The sequence below is a fragment of the Pelophylax lessonae genome (assembly GCF_965119305.1).
Source record: "Pelophylax lessonae genome assembly, chromosome: 2".
Lineage (NCBI taxonomy): Eukaryota > Metazoa > Chordata > Amphibia > Anura > Ranidae > Pelophylax > Pelophylax lessonae.
Window position 1 is genome coordinate 580,242,624 of NC_138769.1, and position 24,768 is coordinate 580,267,391.

General features: G+C 43.9%; 1 protein-coding gene and 1 pseudogene across 2 annotated transcripts in view; one reads left to right on the forward strand and one right to left on the reverse strand.

The window, feature by feature from the left end:
- CDK4 (cyclin dependent kinase 4) overlaps positions 1-24,768 on the reverse strand; it is a 108,172-nt gene that overhangs the window by 78,594 nt on the left and 4,810 nt on the right. The gene's annotated exons all lie outside the window — the stretch shown is intronic.
- On the forward strand, positions 18,742-22,484 carry LOC309546721 (annotated as a pseudogene). The gene is made up of 2 exons: positions 18,742-18,758; positions 21,731-22,484. The product of its transcript is annotated as an uncharacterized misc_RNA (transcript).

Below are 24,768 nucleotides of genomic sequence, written 5' to 3' on the forward strand. Positions count from 1 at the left end.
CTACTGGCACTGGGGAGCTACAGTTCATCGAGGGAACCATGAATGCAAACATGTACTGTGACATACTAAAGCAGAGCATGATCCCCTGCCTTTGGAGACTGGGCCGCAGGGCAGTATTCCAACATAACGACCCCAAACACACTTTCAAGACACCCACTGCCTTACTAAAGAAGCGGAGGGTAAAGGTGATGGACTGGCAAAGCATGTCTCCAGACCTAAACCCTATTGAGCATCTGTGGGGCATCCGCAAACGGAAGGTAGAGTAGCGCAAGGTCTCCCAACGTCCACCAGCTCTGTGATGTCATGGAGGACTCCAGTGGCAACCTGTGAAGCTCTGGTGAACTCCATGCCCAAGAAGGTTAAGGCAGTGCTGGAAAATAATGACACTTTGGGCCCAATTTGGACACTTTCACTTAGGGATGTATACACTGTTATTTCAAATTGTGACAGCGGGTGCTGGGAGAGAAACCCCTGCTGTCATGGGGACCAAAAGGTGAACTTATCCTTTAAAGAAGGCTGGAGAGAAAACCAAGTTCTTTGATAGGCAAAACAGTTCTTATATATGTATCTGTTTGCCTGGAATTCAGCTTTTTCATTTTTTAAAGAATAAAAAATATTAAAAATAAATAAAAAATAAAAAAAAAGGAACATGGACAGTCTGCTTGTAGTACAGACATTCTTATATTTGAATATATTTAAAGATAACCCCTAATCAAACTTGCAGGTCAACTTGCTCAGGAGATAAAACCAGCCTGCTTAAATGACTCCAATTTCTCAACTGACACTCCTTGAGCTCATTCTGGATGTCCTGCTGTATAAACCCTATAGCTAATAGAATCCTCAACAATTCTGAAGATGGACCTGTAAAAATGCCTGTCCCTGTATTCACTGGCCTCCCCAGAGCATATTGAAAATGCATAGTTTAAAACAAACCTATGTTTTATATGACAAAATATGGGAGCTGCACACGGACGTCTCCTTTCTAAAGGTGCACGCTCCAAGTTGTAGGTTCCACTTCATACAGAGATCAAAAACCTGACGTATGTACTATAAGGTATTAGACTTTTATCAAGTATATACTGCAGTAACATAATGCCTATGGTCAAAGTATTGAAAACAGTAGACCGCTAATACTTACAGGGTAGGACCTATCTTGACCTTTCACGTCACATATGGTAGCATTTTACTGCTACAACCAGCCAGTGTTCCTTAATGAGGATTGTAGAACAAAGAGTAAAACAAAGCCTATAATTTACTGTGGCCTGCAAACTCTGGCAGTTTCCCAATTCTATTCTCCCTTTTCAGAAAGGTCGAGTCATTGCATTCAGAAGAGGCTGCTTTCATGCTTGGGTGCCAATCGTGTCCTTACAGAGTTATGGTTAGTAACAGACTGCATTTACACACTGTAGTGAACCCAGTCATTACCATTTGAATCTCAAGTAAATTAGAGAGAAGCCGTGCACAGCATCCTATGCTGGGGTGAGAAAACTGGCACATCTTCCATTTCTATTGACAAAATATGCAGCTGGTTCCAGCACAGCCCTATAAAAATCCACCCCATGACTTGACTGCCAGGTCACTTTTCACTATAGCGTGTGCGCCACCCATTCACATTCTATCCTATAAGAGCAAATCTATCTTTCTGAGGAATGAATACTTAAAGTGTCACTAAAGGCTAAACCTTTTTTTTTTATTATTATTTTGGATACAGTAAGAGAGCATTATAACCCCTGTCATTCCCCCCCTTTCCCCCCCCCTTTCTAATTAAACACAATTCTTTTAATTGACACTACTAAGGGCATTAGGTGCAACACCACACAAACTCATTTGTCTCACATTGTGGGAATGCCCAACACCCGCTTTCTATTTTATTCTATCGGGCCTTTTCACATCTGAGTGATGTCACTCGTTGCCTTAATAGGGCTTTTTTGGGCAAAAAAATGTATTTTAGACCTCAGACTTTAAGTCACACATGTCCGGGTGCGGCTTTGGTGTGGTTTTGAAAAGAATCCTGTGAGTTTTTGGGTCTGGTTATTATGTGCACTTTCTAGGGCTGGGCGATAAAACGATACCGATATGTATCGCGATAGTCCCGTGATCGATAGCAATAAAAGCCTTTGAACGATAAAACGAAAAGTCCGCTCCGACGGGTTTAAGCTTTAAAAATGGCGCCGCCCGGCGCAGCCACGTCACCGCGCACGCGCCGCCGCCGCTCGGGAGAGGCCGGGAATAGCCGAAATTACACGATCGGTGGCGGCGCGTGCGCAATGACGTGGCGGCGCCATTTTTAAAATGAAGGCGTCTCTGGAACAGGTAAGTGAAACAGCTTCACTACCTGCCATTATGCAGGGCTGCGGGCACACTACAAGGGATGCAGTGCTGCGGGCATGGTCTACCTGTACCATGCCCACAGCACTGCATCTCCTGTAGTATGCCCACAACCCCGGATCCTCTTGTACCATGCCAGTACCCTGCATTCTCCTGTACCATGCCAGTGCCCTGCATTCTCCTGCACCATGCCAGTGCCCTGCATTCTCCTGCACCATGCCAGTACCCTGCATTCTCCTGCACCATGCCAGTGCCCTGCATTCTCCTGCACCATGCCAGTGCCCTGCATTCTCCTGCACCATGCCAGTGCCCTGCATTCTCCTGCACCATGCCAGTGCCCTGCATTCTCCTGCACCATGCCAGTGCCCTGCATTCTCCTGTACCATGCCAGTACCCTGCATTCTCCTGTACCATGACCGCAGCCCTGCATTCTCACCCTAGGGTCCTTATTTTAAACGGGTAATAAAAAATATCAATAATTATCGATATCGACCGATATGAAACACTGATATCGTGATACAGTTTTCAGCCATATCGCCCAGCCCTAGCACTTTCCCAGAAAAAAAATCGGAATTGGCCACGGTGGGTTTGATGCGCCTCCGCACACTGGGCAGCTTCTGTGGCCTTCTTAGGCCGCCTCCCTCAGCCTCGTTACAGTACGTTTCACCCGCTGGATTCTGCATGCTGTGCACAGTCAGTCGGAACAGTGAGTGATCATCTAGTGCTTATCAAAAATCACAGTACAGTGACCAGTCACAGACATGTTGTGTAACACAGCCGCGGTGGCCACCCATCTCCCACAGCTGCCCGGTGCCATCCAGCCACCCAGTCCCACACACCCACAGGCATCTGTACCAGCCATTTGGTACAAAAGAGGGATGGCGCACTACGGTGTGGGAATAAGCCATGTATCTTGAAGTCAAAACACTGGTAAATTGTGTTAATAAAGGAGTATCATGGAAGTTTTATTGATGAAATTAAAAACAAACCAGTCCTGGAGTCTCTGGTATCACTCTCTGGTGCTGTGGGAGTCCCATGTCTGGGAGAGCAGGATGACCCGAACACAAAGGTGGTGAGGGGGTAGAACTGTAAAATCCCGGGGGTCCAGAAGAATACCAATGCGGATCGATGCGATCAATGTAACCGTACGGGTACTGTGTGCGGCCGCTGATGTGGAAGAGCAGGATGCAGGAGAAAAATATCCAAAAAGACAACGGACAGAGGAGAAAATGAATCGTGGTCAAATAGATGCTATGTTCAGCGTTTTATTGGGGCCTCATGCGGAGGATTCATCAGGATCTGCAATAATGAGCCTAGATGATGAACTTCATCTCTATTTGAAGGAACCAGTTGCCTAGCTTTTTTTCTAGAAGTTCTGCACTGACTGCACTGCAGTAGTGATTTAAAATTATTGCAGGAGTGAGTGCACTACTGCAGCAGTTTATTATGCATTAATGCACAATCAGAATGATAGGAAAACTTCAATTGCAGGGGCATTTAGTTTCACATGAGTTCTCATGCAGTTAAGGTGTGAAGAACGAGCCCTTAATGTTAAAATGTTAATAAAGTTTTACATGTTCAGTAACAGGTTTGTGTCAAAATTTTTGTTTATTTTGCAAAATTTTAAATGTACAAAAATATCGGCCAATATCAGCCAATACAGATATACGATGGCCAAAATATCGGTATCGGTAACGAAAAACTGATATTGGTCGATCACTACTGGTTAGGGTGCAAGTTCAAGCAGAAAAAAAAAAAAAAAAAAAAAACCCACAAACAGGTGATGGGAATCAAGCGATTTTCTTTCCAGCAATCAGTGGTTGCAGGAAAGAAAAATCGCACCAACTATGGCTGGCTTAACAGAGCTTGTGAAAGCACTATGCAAATACCATTAATGAGCTTCCATGGACAGCTTGTTGCAGCCACCCCTCCCCTCTACTGATGACATAATACAATGGCTGCTCTCCTAGTGTTACTAACCTTGTGCTGGACCTATTCTAAGCGTCAGCATCCCTTAAAACTCAAATGTCTAGCTTAGGACTTTTTAAAATTAAAGAGGAAGTAAAGCCCCCCAAAAAAAACGAGAAAAAAAAAGCCCTGTAAAGAGAAAGCCATAATGAGCTAGTATGCATCGCATACTAGCTCATTATGTAGTACTTACCTGAAAACGAAGCCCCCGCCGTGCCGCCACCTCAGCGACAGGACGGCCGTCCTGCTTCCGGGTTCGCGTCCTCCGGCCATCTGATTGACCGGAGGCGCAATTACATCACTCCCGCGCCTGCGCGCGGGAGCCGCCGTTCACGGCACTGAGCTCTGAAGGAACGGCACGGGTGGCCGTTCCTTCAGAGCGCCTGCGCCGATGGCGTCATCGGCAGTATGCACTCTAAATATCTCCTAAACGGTGCAAGTTTGGGAGATATTTATAGCACCTATAGGTAAGCCTTAATATAGGCTTACCTATAGGTAAAAGTTTGTGAGGTGTGTTTACAACCTCTTTAAAAAAATACATTGATTACTTCACATAAACTCTTAATATTGCAGCATACACACAAGGAAAGGTTTGTTTGTAGATTAAAAAAAGAAGAAGACGACAAGAATTTGTCTAGACTTTAATACCATAGAGAAGTGGGGGGGGTCAACTTTCTTGATATGGGGGGGCATCAAATGCATCCTTTGACATCACCAAAAAGCCACACAAAATTCAGTGAATATTTACTGTCAGAGACGACAGACACAAAACAGGATATAGTCAAAGACTGCAGACATGGTGCAAGAGATGGTCAAAGACTGCAGACATGGTGCAAGAGATGGTCAAAGACTGCAGACATGGTGCAAGAGATGGTCAAAGACTGCAGACATGGTGCAAGAGATGGTCAGAAACTGCGCACATGATGCAAGAGATGGCCAGAGACTGCAGACATGATACAAGAGATGGTAAGAGACTGCAGACGTGATACAAGAGATGGTATGAAACTGCGCACATGATACAAGAGATGGTCAGAAACTGCGCACATGATACAAGAGATGGCCACAGACTGCAGAAATGATACAAGAGATGGCCAGAGACTGCAGACATGATACAAGAGATGGTCAGAGACTGTAGACATGATACAAGAGATGGCCAGAGACTGTAGACATGATACAAGAGATGGCCAGAGACTGCAGACATGATACAGGAGATGGTCAGAGACTGCAGACATGATACAGGAGATGGTAAGAGACTGCAGACATGATACAAGAGATGGTAAGAGACTGCAGACATGATACAAGAGATGGTAAGAGACTGCACACATGATACAAGAGATGGTCAGAAACTGCGCACATGATACAAGAGATGGCCAGAGACTACAGACATGATACAAGAGATGGTCAGAGACTGCAGACATGATACAAGAGATGGCCAGAGACTACAGACATGATACAAGAGATGGCCAGAGACTACAGACATGATACAAGAGATGGCCAGAGACTACAGACATGATACAAGAGATGGCCAGAGACTACAGACATGATACAAGAGATGGCCAGAGACTACAGACATGATACAAGAGATGGTCAGAGACTGTAGACATGATACAAGAGATGGCCAGAGACTACAGACATGATACAAGAGATGGCCAGAGACTACAGACATGATACAAGAGATGGCCAGAGACTACAGACATGATACAAGAGATGGTCAGAGACTGCAGACATGATACAAGAGATGGCCAGAGACTACAGACATGATACAAGAGATGGCCAGAGACTACAGACATGATACAAGAGATGGCCAGAGACTACAGACATGATACAAGAGATGGTCAGAGACTGCAGACATGATACAAGAGATGGCCAGAGACTTCAGACATGATACAAGAGATGGTCAGAGACTGTGAACATGCTATGGGAGTTGTTGAAGACTAAGGATATATTGCAGTGGTAAATTGACTGGAAGCATTACATTAGACTGTTAGAAATCACTGCTGTAAAACAGTGCAATAAAGTAACACTAAAAAAAACTGCCTCCCAACTTTTTTATCTGGCTCCTAGACTCAAAGCAAATTTGTCAAGCCCTGCATTAGTGGATTATTATTCAAAAGCTTCTCAGTTGAGCAATATTCTAATCTTAGTTAGGCCAGATAAATACTGTTTGTGAGAGGGACATGCCAATCACCAGGGACAGCAGTAGCCTCTCCAATCATGTAGATGAAAGCTCACCATAAACAAGCATAGAGGGGACAAGTGGGGACAGTTCTCAGTTTTCTGATACCATTAGATTACAAGGCCTGAAATATGTGACAGGGCGAGGAGCAAACAAAATGGAATTATCAGAACTCAGCAAATTCCATCATGTCTGCTATTCTATGACAGGAAATCCTGGTGTCACACCCCAGCCAGGTACAATCTAAAAGTCATGTAAAAAACGTATAATGCAAACCATGTGATGTCAGTTCGATATAAGATTTTGGAAATTGGGAAAAACAAAACAAAAAAAAAAATGCAAACTAAAGTAACTTGCTATTCTGTATGAGCACAGCTGAGAACAAAAATGATAAGTATTCTGAGAGGACATCTCCTTTTTCTACAGGCAGGCTGCCATGCAGCTGTGAGAAGGCCTGGCCTGAGATCCGTGGTAAAAGCACAACAGCAGTTCTGTCATTGCCCTTTATTCATAAAAACACAACCAGGACCGGGGTCAGGGTAGGGCATACAACCACATCAGTGCAATTTCATGGCTATGGCACTATATAGTTCTAAGTGTGCTGGGCCAGGGGATAGGGTGGGTAATACAACTTATCCCTGCACCCCTAGACTAAATAAGCATTTAACACTTGCAGTGCAGAGGCTCCAAGACAAGGGTAGATTTGGTCCAACTGCCAGTGTTAAAGCGGTAGTATACTCCGCTTTTTAGCTTTTACCTACAGGTAAGCCTATAATAAGGCTTACCTGCAAGTAAAATTAATATCTCCTAAATCTGCATGGTTTAGGAGATAGATGTTCGCCCTGCAAGCAGCCACTGACACCAGCGGCACATAAGCTCCTTGCTGGAAAGTGAATTCCCGCGTGCATGTGCGGGAGTGACGTCATCGCGACTCTGGCCACTCACAGCGCCGGAGCCACCGAACCCGGAAGAGACACAGAGCGAAGATGTCGGCTGCCTCAGCGGTGTCCGGGCGACTGTGTCGGGGCTTCGTTCTAAGGTAAGTATTTCATAAAGAGCTAGTATACGATGCATACTAGCTCATTATGCCTTTGTCCTGCAGGGTTTGTTTGTTTTTTAAGATACAACCGCTTTAAAAGTGGTAGTATACTCCACTTTTTACCTTTTACCTACAGGTAAGCCTATAATAAGACTTACCGGTAGGTATAATTAATATCTCCTAAACCTGCAAGGTCATCATGGCTCCGGCCACTCAGCGCCGGGGCCGCCGAACCAGGAAGAGACGCAGAGGGAACATGACAGCTCCCTCAGCGGTGATCAGGTGACCGTGTCGGGGGTTCGTTTTAAGGTCAGTATTTCATAATGAGCTAGTATGCGATGCATACTAGCTCATTATGCCTTTCTCCTGCAGGGTTTTTTTTTTTTTTTTTTTTTTTTTAGGTGAGTATACAACCGCTTTAAGCAAAGTTTATCTTATCTGGGCAGTATAACTATCTATAGATAATCCTCATATTAAACTGTACCACATGCACCATATTTTCCAAAGCGGTTGATGCTTGTTTTATAGTCATATCGACCATCATCAATGTCATGATGTGCTGAAAAAACGCAAACAAAAAAAAAACACTGTACAACATTTAGCTGCGATAAAAATAAAAACATTTTAGCTAGAGATTTGTTTCATTCAGTTGTGCTTTTTTAAGGGTTTCTAAACCCAGGACCCTGCATTCACTATATCTGGTCTCCCACAGTACACAGAACATGGAAATGCAATAGTTTAATAGTAAATATAAACTGCTAAATACCTTTTCCCATCCGCAGTTACATCAGTCTTGTGACTTCTATCAATTTCTGGTTAAAGCTTGTAGGAGGGTTTATTCCTAAAGGAACCCAGACCCTCTGTCTGCACAGCAAGTAAAAAGAAAGGGGCGCACCAGCCTAGTGCATTATCCTCAGCGGGCTTTTTAATAACATAAATTTTAAAATCAGCCACTCACAAACATGCGTAATGTTCCAGCATTTCAATTCCATAGAGCAGTCTCTTTATGAAAGTCCAATGTCTCGTGGAGACGGAGGGCTGACGCATTTCGAGGCCGTGCCTCTTCCTCTGTCTGCACAGTGCTGATCACATGCATTCTCCCCCCAAAAAAAAAAAAAAAATCTCTCTAGCAATACACACCAAACTGAGCATGTGCAGCTTGTCCCCGAGCTCTGTACTAGCAGGAGATGAATTGGGATAGGATTAACCCCTTAGGTTCCATAGCGAGTATAAAAAAACATGCATTACTGCATATGTAGAATGATTTTACGGTTGTGGGTTTAGTAACACTTTAAAATCTTGGCTTACACATCCCATCACATTTATTAATCATTAGGTTCATTTATGCCACAGGCAATGATATACTGTTGTACATTCCTGGAGAGGGAGAATGGGCAGGCTGTAGAAGACACTGCAGTCTATGAGGAGAATACAAATATAATACATCAGTAAGGATCAGATCACGTTTCTACACATTCAGAGTTTATCTTCCCCTCAGTGCAATTGCAATGCCATGTACGCCAGTAAAATGATCCTATGTTTTTAATGAGGCTTTTGGTTAATTCTTGACATTAGACAGACTCAAAAACTGTCAGATTAAAAATGTACACATTAAAAATTGGGCATTCATCCTGTCACAATCTCTAAAATTATATTTTCACAACTACCCTCTAAAGAAAAAAAATAATGTTTGCCAAGTCCTTATTAGGCCTCATGCACATAGGACTTTTTTTTTATTTTAACTCTCCTAGAAGGCAGCAGCGTTTTTGCAGAAAAAAGAGCCTGAAGCTTTAAAAAGTGTAGAACGCTTTTACAAGGCACGTTTACAGGCGTCAAGCACTTAAATGTTAATTCGTTTCATTGGCCACAATAAATCATTTATTCTGGCCCTTAAAATGAACGAACGCTAAAGCGCTAAAAGCACCAAGTGTTAACACGCGTTTAGGCAAGTTTTGACACGTCAAGTGTTTTTCTGCACAAACTCTGCTGCTCCTGTATGCACTGGCAGTGTTTTTTTTTTTTCTCCTGCTTCTAAATGCTGCTAAAAGTGTGTGTGCGCATGGACACATAAGCAACATGCAGGGATGTTTCGAGTCAGGAAAAACGCCCCTGGGAGCAGCTGCAAAAACGTCCTGCGTGCATGAGGTCTTAACCGGTTGCCGACTGCGCACAGTATATTTACTGCGGCAGTCAGCCCCGGCCAGGCAGAGTGACGTAGGTCTACGTCGCTCGCCTGTCACTGGGATTTGAGCCAATAGCGGGTGAACGCGCGCCCGCTTTGGCTCGTTCAGGGAGGAGTGCGGGCGTGTGAACGGCGGACCCGATGTCCGCCGGTCACACTACGATCGCCGGTACAGCGGGAGAAAGGCAGAGCGGCTTATGTAAACAAGCCGCCTGTCATTCTCCCCTGTGTAAAAATGGAGATCAGACGGTTCTACTATGTAGAACTGTTGATCTCTGTTTTTACACTAGTAGCCATGTCCCACTACAGTTAGAATCACGCCCCTAGGACACACTTAACCCCTCCCTGTCCAATACAGTTAACCCCTTCCCTGCCAGTGTCATTTTTACAGTAACAGTGCATATGTATAGCACTGATTACTGCAGTAATGTCACTGGTATCCCCAAAAGTGTCAAAAATGTCAGTCAAGGGTCCGATCTGTCCGCCGCAATGTCGCAGTACCGCCAAAAAAAAAAAAAAAAAAAAAAAAAAAAAACGCAGATCGCCGCCATTACTCGTTAAAAAAAAAAAAACACCAAAAATGACAAAAATCTTTCCCTTTGTTAGTAAACGCGATAACTTTTGCGCAAACCAATCAAAATACGCTTTTTGCGATTTTTTTTACCAAACATATGTAGCATAAAACAAATTGGCTGAAAATGTTAAAAAATTTTGATTTTTACATTTTTTTGGGGGGGGGAATTTCATATAAAAAAAAGTGAAAAATATTGTTATTTTTGCAAAAATTACGCTCTTTTTGTTTATAGCGCATGATCAAAAAATCGCACAGGTGATCAAATACCACCAAAAGAAAGCTCTGTTTGTGGGAAAAAAAGGACGTGAAATTCGTTTAGGTACAGCTTCGCATGACCGCGCAATTGTCCGTTAAAGTCACGCAGTAAAAAAAAAAAACCCTGGTCAGGAAGGGGGTAAAATCTTCCGGGGCTTAAGTGGTTAAAGGCCTCTTGCACTTGGGCCTGGCTAAGCCCGGATGCAGTGCACAATCATTGACAACTAAAAGAAGAGGAATCAACACAAGGGACACATTCAACTGACCTGTGTTACATCCCTTGTGCAGATTTTTCTGTACAAGGGACACAATTTGGTAGGTAGCCATATTGCATTGCACTTTACAGAAAATTACAGAGCTGCAGATTGAAAAGGAAAAAGGTAAAATTTTAATAACATTCAATTGCAATATGATATAATTCAATCAATGTCATAATTGTATATGCTATAATATTTATTTAGTTTGCTATTTTTTTCCCCATGAAAGTGGACTTACCCTTTTAAACCACAACATGAAACTAAATTATTGCTATGAAAGAGAAGTGGGTTTGTTTCTGTTCAGCAGTATCATCTATGTAAAGTTTATTAAAGTTACTCCAAAACATTGTGATCCCCACCTGCAACTGATCCTGGGTTTCTGCATGACAGCTGAAGGTTTTTTTTCTGGCATCTATCCACGTGTATTATTGTTTGCTAATGGCTATACTTCCTGTTCTAATGAAAATGTATATGATGCTTGTAGCTGGGAGTTTGCCTTTGTCTAGACTGTGGTCCTCCAGCTGTTGCAGAACAACAAGTCCCATCATGCCTCTGCCGTTGGGAGTCATGCTTTTAACTGTCAACTTTGCAATGCCTCATGGGACTTTCCATCTAATGCCTCATGGGTTCTGTAATTCTGCAACAGCTGGAAAGCCGCAGGTTGGACACCCATGGTCTAGAAAGAGGAACTGTGGGGAGATCTAGTGCGTGTAGTACAGTTTACAGTTGTGTCTTTTTATGATGTTTCCTTTCATAAACACACAAATGAAACTCGAAGGCTCCTTGCACACTAGACGCTCAAAAAATGCTAAATAAACGCTAATATTTTCGCAGTGTTTAGGAGCGATTGCAAAAGTGTTAAGGAGCGGTAGCGTTTTTGTTGAGAAGCGTGCAGCGATGGAGTCCTTAACAATCAGTGAAAAGCTGGTTGTTAAGAGGGGGGGGGGGGGGGACCAGAGTCATACCAGGCTCAACATGTCCCCCACAAAGCGCCTTGTCACTATGTTGCTGAGAACAAGGACCTCTTCCTCAAAGCCCTGGCGCAGTGGTTGGGGGGTGCGACCAAGCAAAAATCTGGAAGCCCCAAGATCACGCCCCCTCCCCCCCATGTGAATGCATTGGGGTACATTGGGCCCTTACTCATTCACCAAAACAGTGTCAAAAAATAAAAAATGCACACAGTAATTGAAAGGTCCTTTTTTTATTTTTTTTTAAAAAAGTAACCTGGAAGCAGTGCTGTTGAGTGAACGGACCTGACCGTAAAATGGGTAAGAGGTCCATGCACACAGGCGCAATCTCCAGTATAGTCTAAAAACTAAGTGTATTTTGGTGCCCAGGTGGCTCCTGGTGTGCCATACAGCCACCCATAGATTTAAAAAGTTGTAGGCGGCTGTACACTAACTTGCACAAAGCAGCGGTGCATTGCTGCTTATAGCTGCCTGCAACCATTAATGTCTATGGGTGATTATATGGCACACCAGGAGCTCCTTCCTGGGCACCAAAATACACCAATCTGGAGAATGTGCCCATGTGCAATAGCTCTAATGCCTAAGGCTAGTCCTAATGTGTAATGTGGTAAAATTGATGGCAATATAATAAAATGTTATAACAAAACCATGCTGTAAAAAGTAGCAAGTATGAAATCTTCCTAACCTTCCACACAAAAAGCCACTATTCTGCAGAAAATATTTTCCAGCACACATGAATTACAAGAACATTCGAAAGTCAGCTCCCAAGGCTTTTGTGTACTGCACAGTCAAGTGACAGTTAATCATCAGACTGCAAAGACATGAATCTCTGGCATTTAGAACCACAATTGTGAATGTGGGAAAATACAGAAACATACTTTTGGTCAGCCAGTTATAGCTGTGCAACTCCGCTGTGACCCGCTTAGAATTTTATAACCCATTAGAAGTCTTCATGGAAACTCTTGTTAGTTCATATGAAGAATTGCCCTTTACACAGCTGCATGAGTCAGTATGCAAAACTCTGCGACTTATCAGTGACCATTCTGCAGAGTCAGGAGCCCTCAACCAGCAAAGACCACAAGACCATACAAGTGTGTGAATGTCATCCGCTTTGCATTAACAGCACACTCATTTGTGCAAAGAGAACACACCAGAATTCTGTAAATAAAAATGACTCATACACGGTGTCTCAAGTCTAGCTACATACTTGAGTGATTTGTAGATTTTACATAAAATGGAAATAACTATTACTAATGCTAACCACACAAAATTTCTTTGGTGATGATTATATATACGGTATATTGCAGTTTACCAGTCCTTATACAGTGGGGAAAATAATTATTTGATCCCCTGCAGATTTTGCAAGTATGTTCACTTACAAATAAAAGAAAGGTCTAATATTTTTATCATAGGGGTATTTTAAATGACAGAGACAGAATATCAACCAAAAATCCAGGGGAAAAAAAAAAAAACCCACAAATCAAATGCTATAAATGGGATTTTTGACTTACCGTAAAACCCATTTCTCTGATATTAATTGACGGACACAGCTCCTGATCTTCATAACGATTGGGTTACATGGCCGCCTACAGGAGTAGGAAACTAGGTAGAAAAAAAAATTTGGTGAGGGGTGGGTGTAGCACCCTACAGGTAGGTGCTAGGCAAATGTATAGTGGGCCTTGTCTGCCTAACAGCAGGTCTGCGATTTATTTGGTCCGGGTGTCAGGGCTTCCAGATGTGCCTGCTGAGGGGAGAAGTATCCTCACTGGCTCCTGTGAGAGGCTTTTCATAGGGCAGTGTGGGAAGCCCAATCAGGGGACACATCCAAGCTTGTAACTACCCCAGAAGGCAGATTTTGCTGCAAAGGATTCTGGGAGTGGGAATAAGTTTGGAGGAAGTGCGTGCCATGGTGTCTTTGGCAGAACAGAGTCACAGGAGGGAGAGTGCGGCTGTCTCTCCTCCTGTCTGAGGAAGCGGATGTCTCGGGGTGTCGCCTGAGGATCCAGAGAGTGTTGAGCTGAGCTGAGGGGATCCGGTGTGCAGAGAGCCTGCGGAGAGTGAGAGGGTTCCAGTCCCAGGAAAGCCTACACAGGTTGTGAGTACTGTGGATTGCCCCTGGGGGTCTGCCAGAGTCAGAGGGGACCACTCCGGAAGAAGTTCTGGGATCCAGTGCCAGCTAGCTGAAAGGGGGTACCTAGGTTGAGGACCCTGAAGTTACAGAGGGGGGTACATAGTCAGTGAACCCCGACTAATTCAAGTTAAAGGGGGACCCTACAGTTGGGCCCTGAAGTGTACAGTGTGTGTGTGTGTCAGTTAGTTACAGTCTCACAGAAACCTACAGTGTACTACCTCAAGCCAGTGCAAGGCGGGAGGGGAGTATTCAGTGACTTTGCAGTGCAACAGTTTCAGTAATTCTACAATCCACAGTCTTGGTCTTCTGGACTTCTTGTCGAGGATCTAGCACTTCTAGCAAGCTACAGTGTGTTCTCGGTGTTAAAGAGCGTTGGCTGGTGTCAGGGAAGCGCCAACGGGCATTTTTCTAGGATTAAGTCCCAAGTGTAATTAGTTGAGCCTAAAGGAGTATCCCACTCGTTCCCTTCTCCCATCCCCTTAAATCCAATAAAACAACAAAACAAAGATGCTGGAGTTGTCAATGTCTCAGTTCTCACACCCAGGGTCACAGCTCACATGGGCTGGAGAGGTAACCGGTAACAATGGCAGACCCACATCAGGCCACAGGCCTGGAAACCTTGCTACATAAGCAAGGGAATCTCCCGAAGAATCTCAAAGGAAAACGTTCCGACATTGGAACCAGAACAATCACCCCTTGAACTAACAAGTCTTGCACCGCACCATACAGTTGTGCTCATAAGTTTACATACCCTGGCAGAATTTATGATTTCTTGGCCATTTTTCGGAGAATATGAATAAACACAAAAACTTTTTCTTTTACTCATGGTTCGTGTTTGGCTGAAGCCATTAATTATCAATCAACTGTGTTTACTATTTTTTAATCAGAATGACAACAGAAACTACCCAAAATACCCTGATCAAAAGTTTACATACCCTGGTGATTTTGGCCTGATAACATGCACACAAGTTGACACAAAGGGGTTTGAATGGCTAATAAAGGAAACCATCCTCATCTGTGATCTTGTAATTAGTGTGTGTGTATATAAAAGGTCAATGAGTTTCTGGACTTCTGACAGACCCTTGCATCTTTCATCCAGTGCTGCACTGACGTTTCTTGATTCTGAGTTATGGGGAAAGCAAAAGAATTGTCAAAGGATCTGCGGGAAAAGGTAGTTGAACTGTAAAAAACAGGAAAGGGATATAAAAAGATATCCAAGGAATTGAGAATCAGCAGTGTTTAAACTCTAATTAAGAAGTGGAAAATGAGGGGTTCTGTTGAAACCAAACCATGGTCAGGTAGACCAACTAAAATTTCAGCCACAACTGCCAGGAAAATTGTTTGGGATGCAAAGAAAACCCCACAAATACCTTCAGGTGAAATACAGGACTCTCTAAAAACATGGTGTGGCTGTTTCAAGATGCACAATAAGGAGGCACTTAAAGAAAGATGGGCTGCATGGTCGAGTCGCCCAAAGAAAGCCATTACTAGGCAAATGCCACAAAGTATCCCGCTTACAATACGCCAAACAGCACAGAGACAGGCCTCAAACCTTCTGGCACAAAGTCCTTTGGAGTGATGAGACCACAATTGAGCTTTTTTTGCCACAACCATAAACGCTACATTTGGAGAGGAGTCAACAAGGCCTATGATGAAAGGTACACCATCCCTACTGTGAAACACGGAGGTGGATCGCTGATGTTTTGGGGATGTGTGAGGTACAAAAAGGCACAGGAAATTTGGTCAGAATTGATGGCAAGATGAATGCAGGATGGTATCACAAAATACTGGAGGAAAATTTACATTCATCAGCAATGAGACCAAACACAGGGCCAAGTTGACCTGTCATTGGCTACAGCAGAATAAAGTGAAGGTTCTGGAGTGGCCATCTAAGTCTCCTGATCTCAATATCATTGAACCACTCTGGGGAGATCTCAAACGTGCAGTTCATGCAAGACAGCCCAAGAATTTATAGGCACTGGAGGCTTTTTGCCAGGAACAATGGGCAGCTTTACCATCTGAGATGATAAAGAGCCTCATCCACAAATATCACAAAAGACTTCAAGCTGTCATTGTTGTTAAAGGAGGTAATACACAGTATTAGGAACGGGGGTATGTAAACTTTTGATCAGGGTCATTTGGGTAGTTTCTGTTGTCATTATGATTTAAAAGGAGTAAAACACAGTTGATTGATAATAAATGGCTTCAGACAAACACCAACCATGAGTGAAAGAAAAGTTTTTTTTAGGTTATTCATATTTGCTGAAAAATGGCCAAGAAATCAAATTCTGCCAGGGTATGTAAACGTATGTGCACAACTGTAGAGATCCTTTAGGTGATCTGGGGGCAGGTGCAGGTTGGAAGGGAAGAAGCTTTCCAGAGGATATGATCAAAAACTCGATCTTGTAGCCGGAGCGAATGACTTGGTAGGCCCCTTGTCCTGGATCAAGGAGGTCCACGAAACCGGAAAACAGCAAAGACGCCCCCCTACCCCAGATACGGGTGAGGGCGCCCCTTAAAGCGGAGGAATGTTTGTCCGCAGGTCTGGCAAAACCTGCTCGTGGTTTGCCCAACCATTACTTCCTTACCCTTGGAAGCCTGGGGAAGAAGAATACTCTTTCCCTGTGAGACCTTTGCCAAGGAATCTCCAAACAGGCGATCCCCCACAAATGGAAGATCAGACAAGGCCTTTTTAGAAGCCTGTCCTGAAGGCCAGCATTTCAGCCAGATAATGAGCTGCAGAACCACTGCTGAGACAGTCTAGAAAGCAGGGGAGTGGCATCCAAAGAGGCATCAGACAAACTGTAGCTGGACCAACTGATCTGTCAGCTGCACAAAGGCAGCTGTTTCTCCTCCAGGTCCCGGTATAGAATTTTAGCCCATTCAGGCCAACCCAGCCACAGCCAACATATAGCGGGTTAAGGACTCCGACCACCTATCAGCTGGGTCTGAGAAGACCAGGGACTCTTCAACTGGAATTACAGTAGCTTTATTTAACCTGGAAACTAGGGAGTCTACCACAGGAGACACTGTTCATTTTTTAAGGTGGGACTCCCCTTAAGAGTACCGCATTGCAAAACGCTTAGTGATTGCAAAGGTGCGTTTTGGTCACCCCCACAGTTTTGAGACAATATTGTCAAAGAAGGCAAGAAAGGGGAACACCCGCCACTTTTGAGGACCTGCGGGTGCCAAAAGTGAGCTGCGCCTCTGATGCTGCGTTAGCCATATTAGTCATGCATCTGCCATATGTAAAGTTTCCCGTACTGATACAATCAGTGCATCCGCTAGCACCTTTTCATGTGCGGCTAGAGGACCAGAGGAATCATCTTTCACTATCAGAGCACGCAGAGTGCGTGGACGCAGGCCCGGAAAGATAACATGCGTCCGCGGCAGCCGAATTAGACTCTAGATCTGAGGAGACAGAAAAAGCAGGTGAAGGTGGGGGGGGGGGGGGGGCGCTTTGTTAGCCCATTTGCCCAGAACCAAATCTACTTTGGACACCAAGGTCTCCAGGATCACCGTCCGTGCAGATAGTTGTTGGGCCCAGGAGGGTCAGGTGGTTAAACATGCTCCATGGACTACATGAAGGAAGAGGGAAACCAACAAAAAGAAGTGTAAAACACTGCAAAAGGGACACCCCACCACGCTTTGGCACTACAAGGCCCAGCACAGAGCACTACTGCTATAATAGTAGGAAGAGGGAGAAAAAGCCCCACCAAAAGGCACTCACCACACCGGTTAGGTACTCACAGCCTCATATCTGCACACAATGCGGCGATCAGAAAGAGTAACATCATTGTATCAGCACTAGAGGCCGACCACTGAATCACGGCCCACCTGACTCAAAAAACATGGCCGCTGCTATTTGCAATGGGAAATCATAGGAAAATGGCCGCAGAGGCTACACAAACATGGCAGCTGATCTGTCACACATAAGGCTAAAAGAAAATGGCAGCCCCAGGGGGGACCCCCGAGCACCAAAAAAAAACCCCTACAGGAAGGGGAGCCCTGGCAGGCACACCCACCCGAGGGAAGATCGTTCGATCTCCGGCGGTGCACTCTCCCCGCCCCCATCGCCGTGCCCCATGTAACCTAAAAAAAAAGGTATGTCCACCGAGGACACAGGCCGCAATGGACCACAGAGACTGGGGGAGGGGGACGTGAACTGGGAGGGAGGGGTGCCCAGTGGTCCGACCATCCCAGGGAGGGGCCCACGTAAACCCCAAAACCCACCAGGGGTAGAGGGGGACCGCTACTTACTATACCAGGAACAGGGTGGGCACCGCCAGGAGGAAACGCTGCGACTCAGGCCGAAGCCAGTTTGCATGTGCCCTCCCGAGACATTTAACCCGCAGGCCAGTCCCCCTGTATAGTAGGGCTATGTTGTGGCTGACCTAAAGCAGAGCTGCGGTCTGCACGCGTTCGCTGGCCTGACTGGGGGGACTTTAAGGATCTAGATCAGGGATCCTTTTTTCTCTGCCTAGTGTCCTACTCCTGAAGGGGGCAGTATAACCCTACGGTCAAGAAGATGAAGTGCTGTGTCCGTCAATGAACAGAGAGAAAAAAAATTCCCCCTTCAAGGCAATATAATGTGCTAGTACATGCACTGCATACCAGCACACTATGAAAAACGTACCTTAAAATGAAGCCCTCCAGCGGTGTGCTGTCACCACTGCAGAGGCTTTCATCTTCACCCGGTTTCAGGGACTTTAGCCGTCTGGCCCGGCCCCGAGGACGGCATTCTCGCGCATGTGCTTGGGAGTCTTGGCCATGGCACACAGCTCTGAAGTAACCACACAGGTATGCAGTTAAGTTCCTTCAGAGCGTATGCGCCAGTGAGGCAACCAGCTGCTGCTCGCTAAAATGTATTTTACCTACAGGTAAGCTATAATATAATTTTTTTTTTTTTTTTTTTAAACCCGCAAACCGTGTATCTTGTACAGTGACAGAGTTCATGTAAGTGTTCATCTAATCCTCTATTGTTGTAATATTTGCATATGTGTAGGTTTACAAATATGTCAATATATTTTGCAAAATTGTAGTATTTTCTGTACTAATGCTATTTTATTTTGATTCAATCTTAGAGGAATAGTCATAGCCAACATTTTCACCCCTGAAGAAGCGTATCTGCTTCAAAATGCATTGGGTATCTTTTGTGCTGTAGCTTGACCACCTTGTGCTTTGTGCATTCATTGGAATACACTTGCATGCATCTTTTTTAATATTCTTTATTGTTAATTAATTTTTTCAAATAAAATCATACTATTGTATTCTATTTTTGACTACTGTTAGTGCCTTAAAAGTCCCATACCAGGGGAACTTCCTTTCTTCTATAAAATTGGGGAGCAGCTGCAGGAGCTGGAACATGCTACATGTTTCATCCTAAAAAGGGGTGGAACATGTAACATGTTCCCAGATGTGAATTACCCCTTTAACGCGATTTTTTTTTAAAAACAAACATGTCATACTAATCTGCTCTGTGCAAAGGCTGTGCACAGAGCTGCCCCAAACCTCTTCTGGAGACATAGCATTTCTCTTCTACATTAAAAATCTTGCCCGTTTGGCCAAGTTTTCTTTTTCATAAAGTTCCAATTTAAACTATGCATGGAAAATCTCGGATGGCGATATGCAAGCCATGGGTTTCTAATTTTGAACAACTGTTAACAGGGTTTCAATTTATTGGTTGACAAAACCCATCTATTCAACTACAGAGAAACAAGCAAATTGCCTTTTCCACACTTTTGCGATTTTTAGCTTAGTGGCCAACAGTAAACTGATTTTTAGTGTTGTTCAGAGGTTTGAAATGTAGAAGAGACCACCAGGGAGTCTTTAGAGCTCTGAACTCCGAATATTGTTCGCAGGACACTAGTCCAAAAACAGCCAAGCATTGGGCAGATACATCATGTGTGAAGAACATCACCAGTGGTTTGTCATCCCCTAAAACATGTCCAGGAAAAATGTGGGCTAGTTTGGAAGATACTAGATATCATCTGGTCATAACCTCATATGCCCATTCAAGGGTAATGACACTGATGGCACAGGAAGCAGTGGCTGTCCAGGTGTCTTGCCAGTCTATCAGATTTGTGAGCTTTTACATTCTTCCATTCCATTTTGTTACATAGGTGTGAGCAGTTGCTGTGGATGTGCAATTAAGGTAGGAACACACTACAGAAATTAGTTTGAAGGGGAGTGGGGTAAAATGGTGAATGTGTTCAAAGGTAGTTCTGGCAGTAAGGAGATTCTTGTCTTGAATGAGAGAGGTAATCTGGTTGTCTGCTTTGGGTGTATCTAAAGAGTTTGGAAAGGGGGTGTTCTATCGCTCCACGATGGTGGACCACCGAGGATAGAGCCTTTCTCCAAGAGAGAGAAGGCAGTATTAAAGTGGAAGTAAACCCGTTTAAAAAATGTGAAAAAAAAAAAACCTGTAAAGACAAAAGGCATAATGAGCTAGTATGCATCGCATACTAGCTCATTATGAAGTACTTACCTAAAAACGAAGCCCCCTCAGTGCCGACAGGACGGCCGACATGTCCAGGCTTCCTGCTTCCTGGATCTAGTCCTGTGGAGATCTGATTGGCCAGGGGCGCGATTACATCACTTCCGCGCATTCGCGCCGGACCCGCCGTTCATGGCACTATCTGAAGGAACGGCACGGGTGGCCGTTCCTTCAGAGCGAATGCGCCGATGACGTCATCGGCTGCATGCACTGTAAATATATCTCCTAAACGATGCAAGTTTAGGAGATATTTATAGCACCTATAGGTAAGCCTTAATGATGGCTTTTTGCATTACATCAATGGAAGGCTGAATCCCCAGCAGGAAGAGAGGGTTACCTGTAGTAGTGGAAGGTGGGCACAAAGTAAGTTACTAGAATATATAACACCATCACAGACTTCTAAAGTATGTTTCATCAAAGGACTCATTGTAGATGGTCGTAGAGTGGCAGGTGTACATGGAAAACGATTAGAGGTTTACAGGGGCACAAGAAATTACTTCCAATTCTACCCATAGAGGAGGCTTGCTAGGTGCATATAGGACGGGTGATTTGAGCAGCTTGGTAATATTTCATAAAATCTGGAACTCCCAGATCTTCATGATGCCTAAAAATCTTTATGCTCCCTCTACAAAGTAATATACACACACACACAAATATATACAGTTGGGCAAAAAAGTATTTAGTCAGCCACCAAATTGTACAAGTTCTCCCACTTAAAAGAGGAGAGAGAGGCCTGTAATTTCCATCATAGGTACACTTCAACTATTAGAGACAGAATGGGGGGAAAGAATCCAGGAAATCACATTGTAGGATTTCTAATGAATTATTTGGTAAATTCCTCAGTAAAATAAGTATTTGGTCACCTACAAACAAGCAAGATTTCTGGCTCTCACAAGACCTGTAACTTCTTCTTTAAGGCCCCTTTTTACGTTTGTCCGTTTTTCATCCATCCTTTGACGGATGAAAAACAGACATCAATGCATCTCTATGTAAAAACGGATGACAACGGATGATCATCCGTTAACATCCGTTTTTATCCGCTTCCGTCAATGTCCGTTTTTTGGAATGGATGAATGCCCTATTTTTCATCCGCCAAAAAAACCGACCGGGCGAAAAATGGACGTAAAAACGGACAAACGGTCCGTTTTTGCATTGGTAGCGGATATAAAAAAAAAAAAAAAAAAACGGATAAAAAAACAGATGAAAGATGTATGAAAAACGGATGAAAAACTGATACATTTTGACGTGACTGAACTGATGAACTGAATGGACCGTATGTGTGAAAGGGGCCTTAGAGGCTCCTCTGTCCTCCACTTGTTGCTTGTATTAATGGCACCTATTTGAACTTATTATCAGTATAAAAGACACCTGTCCACAACCTCAAACAGTCACACTCCAAACTCCACTATGGCCCAGACCAAAGAGCTGTCGAAGGACACCAGAAAGAAAATTGTAGACCTGCACCAGGCTGGGAAGACTGAATCTGCAATAGGAAAGCAGCTTGGTGTGAAGAAATCAACTGCGGAAGCAATTATTAGAAAATGGAAGACATACAAGACCACTGATAATCTCCCTCAATCTGGGGTTCCACGCAAGATCTCACCCCGTGGGGTCAAAATGATGACAAGAACGGTGAGCAAAAATCCCAGAACCACACAGAGGGACCTAGTGAATGACCTGCAGAGAGCTGGGACCAAAGTAACAAAGGCTACCATCAGTAACACACTACGCCGCCAGGGACTCAAATCCTGCAGTGCCAGACGTCTCCCCCTGCTTAAGCCAGTACATGTCCGGGCCCGTCTGAAGTTTGCTAGAGAGCATTTGGATGATCCAGAAGAGGATTGGGAGAATGTCATATGGTCAGATGAAACCAAAAGTAGAACTTTTTGGTAAAAACTTAACTCGTCGTGTTTGGAGGAGAAAGAATGCTGAGTTGCATCCAAAGAACACCATACCTACTGTGAAGCATGGGGGTGGAAACATCATGCTTTGGGGCTGTTTTTCTGTAAAGGGACCAGGACGACTGATCCGTGCAAAAGACAGAATGAATGGGGCCATGTATCGTGAGATTTTGAGTGAAAACCTTCTTCCATCAGTAAAGGCATTGAAGATGAAACATGGCTGGGTCTTTCAGCATGACAAATGATCCAAAACGCACTGCCCGGGCAACGATGGAGTGGCTTCGTAAGAGTGGAGTGGCCAAGGCAGTCTCCAGATCTCAACCCCATAGAAAACCTTTGGAGGAAGCTGAAAGTCCGTGTTGCCCAGGGACAGCCCCAAAACATCACTGCTCTAGAGGAGATCTGCATGGAGGAATGGGCCAAAATACCAGCAACAGTGTTTGAAAACCTTGTGAAGACTTACAGAAAACGTTAGACCTCTGTCATTACCAACAAAGGGTATATAACAAAGTACTGAGATAAACTTTTGGTATTGACCAAATGCTTATTTTCCCCCCATAATTTGCAAATAAATTCTTTAAAAAAAAAAAATCAGACAATGTGATTTTCTGAATCTTGGTTTACTCATTTTGTCTTTCATAGTTAAAGTATACCTAAGATGAACATTACAGGCCTAATCTTTTTAAGTGGGACAAGTTGCACAATTGGTGGCTGACTAAATACTTTTTAGCCCAAATGTGTATATATACACATATATACATACACACACACATTTTTTGTACACTATGCTCAGTGTTAAAAATAGCATTCATAAAAAAGGCATGCAGCACAAATCCTCAATGTATGGTAGTTATCAGCAACCTGTTTAAATATACAATTACATTAAATCAAGTGACGCAAAATGCGCACTCAGTTTGTGCAAGGATCTATTCACATCATAAGAGAAATGATTGTGTTTGCAGAGTAGCCTGGAACACCTTAGTAAGCAGAACACAGATTACAGCCTTGCAACTTGATCTAGGCCGATTGCTTCTGCCATATTTCACCTGTATTGTTGGGCAGGCAATTACTTCTGTCAAAGCCAGGTCGACAAGTTTTACCAGATTTAAAAAAAGAAATAAATAAATCAGTCGTTACATTAAACCTACAGTTTAAAGTCCCTTACCGCCCCTCTCAAAAAAAAAAAAGAGAAGTATAACTCCACCCAAAATAAAAAATCGATATATGTGGATCCAGACAAGCCGATTTGCATACTGGATTCTTATTTATCTCTTTTGATCTCCAGTGATGTGAAATTCCAGTCCTACCATACTGCAGACACCATTACTAAAGCAGGCCATAGACGGTTCGAATCGTGACCAGTTTCAGCAGGGACCAGCTGAGATTCGAACCATGTACTGGCAAAGCTGATTTTACAACCAGCCTGTCAGATTTTTAATGCGATTATTGCCAGTGGCTATAGCTACTATTAATAACCATTGTGTGTTCTCCTGGCCAGGACAGCCACGGGAGGGATTCCCCCATCAACAATGACTGTATTAATGGGGTAATCTAGCAATTTTCTTTCCTGAAACCCGTGGTTGCAGGAAAGAAAATTGCTCCATCTATGGCCGGCTTAGGACAACCAATGACCTAACATGCCCCTGAAGAACTAAAAGTTACCCAGCACTCTGAAGCCCTGTTTGCTGGGTCACTTCCTTAGCTACACCTGGAGCTGAAGCCTGACAGGGGTTCATTGTTGCCTCAAATTATGCATGAATCCAAGAGAAAGAAACCAAAGAATCTTTTGCAAGTAAAACTTTATTGTTCTCTGACATGTTTTACCCAAAATTGGGCATAATCAAATAGACAAGGAGGGGAGAGGCATTTGCACATCCAAAACATTAGCATTTGAAAGTACTTAAAGGAAGACAAATCTTCAATTCGAGTCTTACAGATTGAGAAGGAAGGGTAATAAACACCACCTTCCCCCACCATAGGATGGCATAACAAAAAGCCTCTCCCTATAAAACTGCTATTAACCCCAAAGGAAGAGATAGACTAAATCCAAAGAGAATTGGAGTGCTTTTTTTTCCCCTAACACTTTAATTTTTTTTGCAGTGACTTCTATTACAAGCGGAGGTTTGGTGCAAAAGCTGCGCACACACTCCCCACTATGGACTTGTTGGGCCGTTGTGTGCCGACACACACACACACACACACACACACACACACACACACGGCACAGAGGGCTGAACTGAAGATGGACTAGTGTTCTTTTAACCTAAATATGCAACTATGAAAAGGACCTGCCAGTAATCCCCCCCCCCCCCCCCCCCCGGCTATGAATGATTGTTCAGACCATCAGTTCAGGATTACCAATGCATGCGCGAGTGCGCAAGGACATGCAGTTCTGCAAGCGATCATTGTGGAAAGAGAGATATTTGCAAATAGAATAAAAATAGGTAAATCACACACTTAAGAAGAGGGAATTTGAAAAAGTAAACTTTCTTT